This window comes from Salvelinus sp. IW2-2015, unplaced genomic scaffold (assembly GCF_002910315.2).
Source record: "Salvelinus sp. IW2-2015 unplaced genomic scaffold, ASM291031v2 Un_scaffold8257, whole genome shotgun sequence".
NCBI lineage: Eukaryota > Metazoa > Chordata > Actinopteri > Salmoniformes > Salmonidae > Salvelinus > Salvelinus sp. IW2-2015.
Window position 1 is genome coordinate 1,182 of NW_019949517.1, and position 9,665 is coordinate 10,846.

At 45.2% G+C, this 9,665-nt stretch overlaps 1 non-coding gene across 1 annotated transcript; it reads right to left on the minus strand.

Annotated features, from left to right (window-relative positions):
• Positions 1–1,459: 1,459 nt before the first annotated feature.
• Positions 1,460–7,101, minus strand: LOC112079505 (uncharacterized). Its single transcript, XR_011479268.1, has 3 exons — positions 6,995–7,101; positions 3,072–3,164; positions 1,460–1,523 (listed from the first exon to the last, which is right to left on the minus strand). It is a non-coding gene; the product is annotated as an uncharacterized protein (transcript).
• Between the last annotated feature and the right edge of the window lie 2,564 nt (positions 7,102–9,665).

Sequence of the window (9,665 nt, forward strand, 5' to 3'; positions counted from 1 at the left end):
ACTGGGGAACTCTCTATACCAGAATTGTATACATCATTCACAACTACTCGTCTTCACGGGTGTCTATCAGCAACTCCCAATATCACTTAGGTCCACACCAGACGGGCATGCAATTGCCCAACGTCGTCGATTCAAAGACTACTCGCGACCACATTCCATCTGAAAATCCCACGGAAGCTTAATGACGGGTATAGCGAGCTGGAACAAGAGGAAATACCTTTTATAGACAGCAATGGCGCTGTTATTGACCTATACGCTGCAAGCATTAGCAACTACAACGGCATAGTGATCACTGGTTCGACATTGGCTTCTCCAAGGGCTGCATTAACATATAAACTCTCGGGCGAGCCCTCGGGTTGCTATGGATTCTCGAGAATCCCCGCCTCTGTTTTGCAAGCTAGGGGTCCGGTGGACTTCTCTGGACGGGCCACCCTCCTAGGTTGGGTGAGGTAGGTAAAACAATCACCCTCTCATCGCACTTTCCGGGCAGATCTCGCCAATTCACAGGGTCGGGCCCCCACTTAAGGGTGCAGTGGCGTCAGAACGCCCCTCTTGTTGGTTTCTCCTTGTCTCCTCCGCTCTACTCTGTATGATCATTCATCGTGCCCTATACGCATGATGGTTGTGGGCCACCTTTGATTCCCCTGGGGCAAACCCGGCCCTGTTCCAACGGAGCCTTATAACAAACAAGGTCATTCAAGTTTCTGGGCATGGTCCACAGACGACAACACCACACTTTGGGATATTCTTCAGGTTGGAGGAATGTTGGGACAAAACACCAGTAGTAGGACTGATTATACCAAAAAAATAGCACGCACGCACCAAAGGCGCTCCTAAGGAGAGAGGAGTAGTGAGGGCCCGCCTTGGGTGTTGTGGGTGGCACGGAAAATAAACCGTCTTTTTCGACAAATGTCGTACAAAACAAAGGAGCTGATTCTGTGGACTTTCCAGGAAACAGCCAGAGGCGAGCACGCACGCCCCTCAATCAGTCCATTCGGATCGGTGGGAGTAGTGACCGCTGAGTATGTGTTTTATCGGGACTCGTCCGCCGATCCGGTAAATGAGTCAGGGAAGGAGACTCCCGCAGTGCGACGCAGTTGTGATGGATACGCTTCCTTTCACAGTTTCCTCTGCTTCGGTCGCGGTAACCTGGCGCAATGGGCGCGTCACAGGGGTGAGTCACTTCTTGACGGTGTGGATCTCCTCGCTACACTGAGAACCAGATACCTGAAGATTGGTTCCGACCTACACCCAGTTGGACCAGGTCTCTGGGACCGCAACGAGGAACAGTTTGTTGGGAACATGGAGAGGCCTCGCTGTCACAGAGCCGTACTTGGGGTAGTGCATAGCGACTACTTGGCTCTTTTATCCTTCTTCCAAAAGAAGGGAGAACGCTTCGGGGGGGACAAAGAGATTTGGGGTGTGAAATATTTATATAATTTGGTGACCTTTAATGGGGGAACTGCAGTCTCTCAATACGCATCAGACCGCTGTAGAGCTTGGTTGCAAAACTGCTCCAAGTCCTAGAAAAGGGACACCAGGGAGATGAAAGACAGAGAGAGAGAGACAGGGAGACAAAAGAGAGATTGAGAGAGAGACAGGCGAGACAGGGAGATTGAGAAGAAAAACAGAGGACAGAGCAAGAGACAGCGAGATTGAGAGAGAGCGAGTGAGAGAGAAAGAGACAAAACAGTGAAAAGATAACACATGATAGGAGTAGACAACCATGTGACAGACTGACTTCATTTAGTTCAGTGTTAGCATAGAATATAGAAGAACTACAAAGCTAAGGAAGATACAGTCAGTAACGACCAGTGCTAGGCTTAGTGCTATAGTAACGTACCAGTGCTAGGGCTAGCTTAGTGCTTATAGTAACGTCCCAGTGCTAGTTTAGTGCTATAGTAACGTCCAGTGCTAGCTTAGTGCTATAGTAACTACCAGTGCTAAGGGCTAGCTTAGTGCTATAGTAACGTCCAGTGCATAGCTTAGTCTAAGTAACGTACCAGTGCTAGGGCTAGCTTAAGTGCTATAGTAATAACGTACCAGTGCTTGGGCTAGCTTAGTGCTATATTGTAACGTCCAGTGCCTAGCTTGTGCTATAGTAACGTACCAGTGCTAAGGGTTCGGCTTAGTGCTATAGTAACGTACCAGTGCTAGGGCTAGCTTAGTGCTATATAGTAACGTCCCAGTGCTAGCTTATGTGCTATAGTAACATACCATTGCTAGGGCTAGCTTAGTGCTATAGTAACATAGCAGTAGTGCTAGGGCTAGCTTAGTGCTATAGTAACATACCAGTGCTAGGGCTAGCTTAGTGCTATAGTAACGTACCAGTGCTAGGGCTAGCTTAGTGTATGTAACGTACCAGTAGATAGGGCTAGCTAGTGCTATGCTATAGCTAGCATAGTGCTATGGTAAAGAGTACCAAGTGCTAAGCTTGTGTTCTAGTAACGTACCAGTGCTATAGCTTAGTGCTATAGTAACGTCCCAGTGCTAGCTTAGTGCAATAGTAACTACCAGTGCTAGGGGCTAGCTTAGTGACTATAGTAACGTACCAGTGCAGGCTAGCTTAGTGGCTATAGTAACTACCAGTGCTAGCTTAGTGCTATGGTAAGTACCAGTGCTAGCTTAGTGCTATAGTAACATACCAGTGCTAGGGCTAGCTTAGTGGCTAGTGCTAGGGCTAGCTTAGTGCTAATGGTGAAGTACCGTGCTAGCTTAGTGTTATAGTAAACGTACCCAGTGCTAGCTTTAGTGCTAATAGTAACGTACCAGTGCTAGGGCTAGCTTAGTGCTATAGTAACATACCTGCTAGGGCTAGCTTAGTGTTATAGTAACATACCAGTGCTAGGGCTAGCTTAGTGCTATATAAGTAACAGTTACGTAAGTGCTAGTGCTAGCTTAGTGCTATGAGTTACTGTGTACAAGTTGCCTAGGTGCTATGTCTTAGTGCTATAGTAAGTACCAATAGTGCTAGCTTAGTGCTATAGTAATCTTGTGACCAGTGCTAGGGCTAGCTTAGTGCTATAGTAACGTACCAGTGCTAGGGCTAGCTTAGTGCTATAGTAACGTACCAGTGTGGGGTTTTCCACCACATAGTTGGTGTCTGGAGCATTCTGCTGGTCTTCCTGGGGGTCAGCATCGATCTGCATCGGCTCAACAGCCCCCTGGAGGAGAGAGAGGGATGGAAGGGAGGGAGGGGGAGAGAGAGGAGAGAGAAGATGAGATGGAGAGAGAGAGGGATGGAAGGGAGGGAGGGGGAGAGAGAAAGTGAGTTGGAGAGAGAGCGAGCGGGGGAGAGAGAGACTTTTAGAGGTTAACCCCCTAAGGTCAATGTCCGCGCACCCGCTGAAATCGAATTAGCATTTAAAAAAAGCCCCATAGAAATCAATAACTTTGAGCTAGAGCGGTGTTTGTCAGACCATGAGACATCCCAATTGGTCTTCTCACAAAATTGTCCGTAGCGTCCGAACAGCCTACAAATGATTGACCCTTCAATGGAAAGATGAGACTCTCACAAACATGACGGTGTTGTCCGTTTGGATCTATGACCCCGACAAGCTACTCGGGACTCATCTGAAGTCGGTACAGCCGATCTGCCAACTGTCTGTAGTGTCTGAACAGTTTGGCCTACACACTAATATGACCCTCTGTGTAAAGGTGAGACTCTCACAAACATGACGGTGGTTTTGTTCTAGGACGCCCACAGGCCTCACAAGACTTGTCTGAAGGTCCCCTGGTACGAAGTTAAAAACATTTATGGAAGTATATATGGAGACTGGATTAGTACCAAAAATATGGGGTTAAATACATGTTAAAACATTTTTTTTATTTAACTAGGCAAGTCAGTTAATTAAGAACAAATTCTTATTTTCAATGACGGCCTAGGAACAGTGGATTAACTGCCTTGTTCAGGGGCAGAACGGATTTTTACCTTGTCAGCTCGGGGATTCGATCTTACAGCCTTCTGGTTACTAGTCCAACGCTCTAACCTGCCTGATCTTTCTTATAGGTCAGACACTTCAGAACAAACTGCCCTTTGATTGTGTTTTTGGGGGACTATCCATTGTTCCATTGTAGTGAATGATATTCTGTGTTTGTATGGGTCAAATTTTTTATTTATTTAACCTTTATTTAACTAGGCAAGTCAGTCAAGAACAAATTCTTATTTACAATGACGGCCTAGGAACAGCCTTGTTCAGGGGCAGAATGACAGATTTTTACCTTTTACATTGTCAGCTCAAGGATTCAATCTAGTAACCTTTCGGTTACTGGCCCAATGCTCTAACCACTAGGCTACCTGCCGCCCCTCTAACCACTAGGCTACTTGCCGCCCTAATAGCAGTAAGGACAAAAATGATTTATCAAAAAAACATGTTATATATTTTTTTTATACTTCAAGGGGTCATAAAATTCTAAATCAAATAGCAAAATGATCCTTGGTATGACCTCAAAACAACTCCATATATCAGAGCTTTGCTCTGTCTGCTCTGGTGGTCCTACCTCTGGGAGCAGGGAGCATGCTGAGAGGCTGGAGCTGAGGACATAGTCCCCTGCAGTGAACGGTGACAGCAGATTGGGTCTGCTGTGCTATGGGAGGTACAGGGCAGCTCTGAGGCTGAGGTCTGGCCAAGCTAGCCCTACTCTCTCCTGTCTCTGGCCATGTCCTGTCTCTTTCGCTGTCCTGAGCCTGTTCTGCCCCTGCGACAACCTCCAGCTCTGACACTGAGCTGTCCTGGAGGAGGGAGGGGAGGCGGGAGGGGGGGAGATGCAGGGAAGGAAGGAAGGGAGGGGGAGTAGGAGGGGAGGGCAGAAGAGTGATTTCTGTCCTTGATGACTTAAAGCACTTTGCATGATAAGTCATGTCAGTTAGCTAGCCAGACCTTGACCACATTAGCTGGATGTTATTTGGGACTGTGTATTAAACTACATGACCAAAAGTATGTGGACACCTGCTCGTCAAACATCTTATTCCATAATCATGAGTTGGTCCCCCTTTACTGCTACACACAACACTCTTCTGGAAGGCTTTCCACTGATGTTGGAACATTGCTGCAGGGACTTGCTTCCATTCAACCACAAGAGCATTAGTGAGGTTGGGCAATTAGGCCTGGCTTGCAGTCGGCGGTCCAATTCATCCAAAGTAATTCGATGGGCTTGAGGTCAGGGCTCTGTGTAGGCTAGTCAAGTTCTTCCACACCGATCGACAAACCATTTCTGTGTGGACCTCGCTTGGTGTACGGGGCATTGTCATGCTGAAACAGGAAAGGGCCTTCCACAAACTGTTGTCACAAAATCATCTATGCTGTAGCGTTAAGAGTTCCCTTCACTGTAACTAAGGGGCCTAGCCCAAACCATGAAAAACAGCCCCAGACCATTATTCTTTCTCCACCAAACTTTACAGTTGGCACTATGTATTGGGGCAGGTAACATTCTACTTGCATCCACCAAACCCACTTGGACTGCCAGAAGGTGAAGCGTGATTCATCACTCCAGAGAACACGTTTCCACTGCTCCAGATTCCAATGGCGGGGAGCTTTATACCACTCAACCTGACGCTTGGCATTGTGATCTTGGTGTGCGACTGCTCGGCATGGAAACCCATTTCATTTTTTTATTTAACTAGGCAAATCAGTTCCGAACAATTCTTATTTACAATGACAGCCTACCCCAGCCAAACCCGAACGATGCTGGGCCATTGTGCGCCGCCCTATGGGACTCGGCCGGTTGTGATACAGCCTGGAATCAACCAGGGTCTGTAGTGACACCTCTAGACTGAGATGCAGTGCCTTAGACCGCTGCGCCACTAGGAGCCCATGAAGCTCCCGACGAACAGCTTTGTGCTGACGTTGCTTCCAGAGGCAGTTTGGAACTCGGTAGTGCTTCAGTGGTCCCGTTCTGTGAGCTTGTGTGGCCTACCACTTCACGGCCGAGTTGCTCCTAGACATTTTCACTTCACAATATCAGCACTTACAGTTGTCCAGGGCAGCTCTAGCAGGGTAGAAATTTCACAAACTGACTTGTTGGAAAAATGGCATCCTATGACGGTGCCACGTTGAAAGTCACTAAGCTCTTCAGTACGGGCCATTCTACTGCCAATGTTTGTCTGTGTAGATTGCATGGATTTTATTTAATAGAGATTGCAATGGGTGTGGCTGAAATAGCAGAATCCACTCATTTGAAGGGGTGTCCACATCCTTTTGGTGATGTAGTGTATATTTGGTGCTGTACAAACAAGGTGGGTCACACATGTGAATGGTGGAAGAAGCAAGGTCTGAGACATTTAAGAAACATGGAAGTCCTGCTTCTTGCATAAAAGGGATGTCAATTAATGCGTTGTCTCTAAATGAACAGCACCTAAACTGAACTGCAAGGGTTGGTGAAAGGTTTCAGGGTGATAGTAACTTCTGCCAGTCCGGTGGATGTTGTTTAGCTAGTTGATTATAACAGACAATTTAAGAATGGTTTCCATGGCCATCTTCCTCAGCTAACTACATTTTTATTTAGCTACTAAATAGCTTGCATTTTAGGTGGCTACGATAACGTTTCAGACAGACGTAGCTATGCTAGTAAGGAATTACTAACTGCAGTCAGGTTTCTTTTTAAATGACAAAATTCAGTTACGACTCAACACACGAGCCTTCAAACTGTCTGTTTACATTTTCTATAAAAAATTAGCTACACCTGTTTTTTATTCCGCCGACGAGTTAGCTATATCTATCAAAACAATTGAAGATTTATAATCTAGAATAAACCTAGTTCAATCCGCCCTAACGCTAAACGTATTAGCTAATAAGGACTAATTTGATGTCGAGACCCTAGCATAGCTTCTTAGCTAACATTAGCTAGCAAGATTAGCTTGTTAGCTAACGCTAGTTGAAGACACTTTGTTAGAGGACCAAGTAGATCAACTCAATCTCAACAAAACATATAGTCATTTAAACGTGTTCCCGGTTATATAAACTGTCAAAAACAAGTTTTGAAAACACAAGTTTACCTGAAAGTTAAAGACCTGTATGGGCAGAGGCATCTCCTTCTCTGCCGAAACAAACACAATAATTGCATCCGGGGTATGGGAGTGCAACTTGTATCTAAATCCCTGTGGAGCAAAAGTTACTGCCTAAAATCAAAATATGGCTAGCTGGAACAAACCCAATTTTGGCGCTGTTATGAAACATTTTAATAACCACGGTCATACATATATCATACATGGTTATAACGCCTAGTATATTGGACTAGTATATAAAGCCTAGTATATAAAGTATAGCGCATTTGGAAAGTATTCAGACCCCTACACTTTTCCACATTTTGTACGTGACAGCCTTATTCCCTCAAACCAAGATATTCCTGATTAGTCAGGGAAAATCCCATGCCTGGTTGACTGTGAACATCAGAAATGCCACCCTAATCCCTATATACAGTGCATTCAGAAACTATTCAAACCCCTTGATTTTTCCATATTTTGTTATGTTTATTCAGTTGATTGGACATGATTTGGAAAGGCACACACCTGTCATATAAGGTCCCACAGTTGACAGTAAATGTCAGAGCAAAACCAAGCTATGAGTTCGAAGGAATGTTTCGAGGCACATCTGGGGAAGGGTCCCAAAACATAATTGGCTCATTCATCCCCCTCCTCTCCCCTGTAACTATTCCCCAGGTCGTTGCTGCAAATGAGAATGTGTCTCAGTCTATTACCTGGTAAATAACGGTAAATAAATAAAATAAAAAATATAAATAAAAATTTCTTTAGCATTGAAGGTCCCAAAACACAGTGGCCTCCATCATTCTTAAATTGAAAGAAGTTTGGAACACCAAGACCTCTCCTAGAACTGGCTGCCCGGCCAAACTGAGCAACCAGGGGAGAACGGCCTTGATCAGGGAGGTGACCAAGAACCCGATGGTCACTCTGACAGAGCTCCAGAGTTCCTCTGTGGAGATGGGAGAACCTTTAGAAGGACAACCATCTCTGCAACACTCCACCAATCAGGCCATTATGGTAGAGTGGCCAGACAGAAGCCACTCCTCATTAAAAGGCTCATGACAGTCTGCTTGGAGTTTGTCATAAGCACCTAAAGGACTCAGACCTTGAAGAAACAGATTCTTCTGGTCTGATGAAACTGAATGCCAAGTGTCACGTCTGGCGGAAACCTGCCATCCCTACGGTGAAGCATGGTGGTGGCAGCACCATGCTGTGGGGATGTTTTTCAGCGGCAGGGACTGGGAGACTAGTCAGGATCGAGGCAAAGATGAACGGCCAAAGTACAGAGAGATGCTTGACGAAAACCTGCTCAGAGCGCTCAGAACCTCAGACTGAGGCGAAGGTTCACCTTCCAACAGGACAACGACCCTAAGAACACAAGGGTCGTGGCCCGGCCTTGAACCCAATCGAATATCACTGAGTGACCTGAAAATAGGTCTCTGACAGAGCTTGACAGGATCTGCAGAGAAGAACGGGAGAAACTCCCCAAATGCAGGTGTGCCAAACTTGTATTGTCATACCCAAGAAGACTCGAGGCTGGAAAATCGATGCCAAAGGTGCTTGAACAAAGCACTGCGTAAAGGGTCTGCATACTTATGTAAATGTAATATTCAGTTTTTTTATTTGTATACATTTGCAAAAATATCTGAAAACCTGTTTTTTGCTTTGTCATTATGGGCACCTGTGTGTCAGTGTAACTGGGGATAGTTAGTCAACTGGAGGCACACACAGCATATGGATCTGTGCAAACTGCTACAGAAAGTGTATAGATTTTACCCTACGGATAGTAAGGGTTTTCAAGAGCTTTATAAGTACTATACTGAACAAAAATATATAAACTCAACATGCAACAATTTACCTGATTTTCTGAGTTACAGTTCATATGAGGAAATCAGTCAATTTAAATGAATTCATTAGGCCCTAATCTTGGATTTCACATGACTGGGAATACAGATATGCATCTGTTGATCACAGATACCTCTAATGGCCTCAGAGATCTCGTCACTGTATTTTTCTAAATTCAAATTGCCATCAATAAAATGCAATTGTGTTCGTTGTCCGTAGCTTATGCCTGTCCATACCATAACCCCACCCCACCATGGGGCACTCTGTTCACATCGTTGACATCAGAAAACCGCTCGCTCACACAACGCCATACACGTGGTCTGCGGTTGTGAGGTGAGGCCTGATGGACCTACTGCCAAATTCTCTAAAACAACATTGAAGGCAGTAAAGAAATGAACATGAGTTCTCTGGCAACAACTCTGCTGGACATTCCTGCGGTCAGCATGCAAACTGACGCTCCTCAACTTGAGACATCTGCACATTTTAGAGTGGCATTGTATTGTCCCCAGCACAAGCTGACACTTTGTAATGATCTGCTGTTTAATCAGCTTTTGATATGCCACACCTGGTCCGGTGGATGGATTACCTTGATAAAGGAGAAATGTTCACTAACAGGGATGTAAACAAATTTGTGCACAAAAATTGAAGAGAAAAAATATTTTTGTGCGTATGGAACATTTCTGGGATCGTTTTATTTCCGCTCATGAAACATGGAACCAACCACTATACATGTTGAGTTTATAATTTTTGTTCAGTGTGTATATATAGGTTAGCACTTATAGTGTTCACTAATACGATCACTTTTTTTAAATCACATGTTCAGTGAAGAACTTTCTTTTGG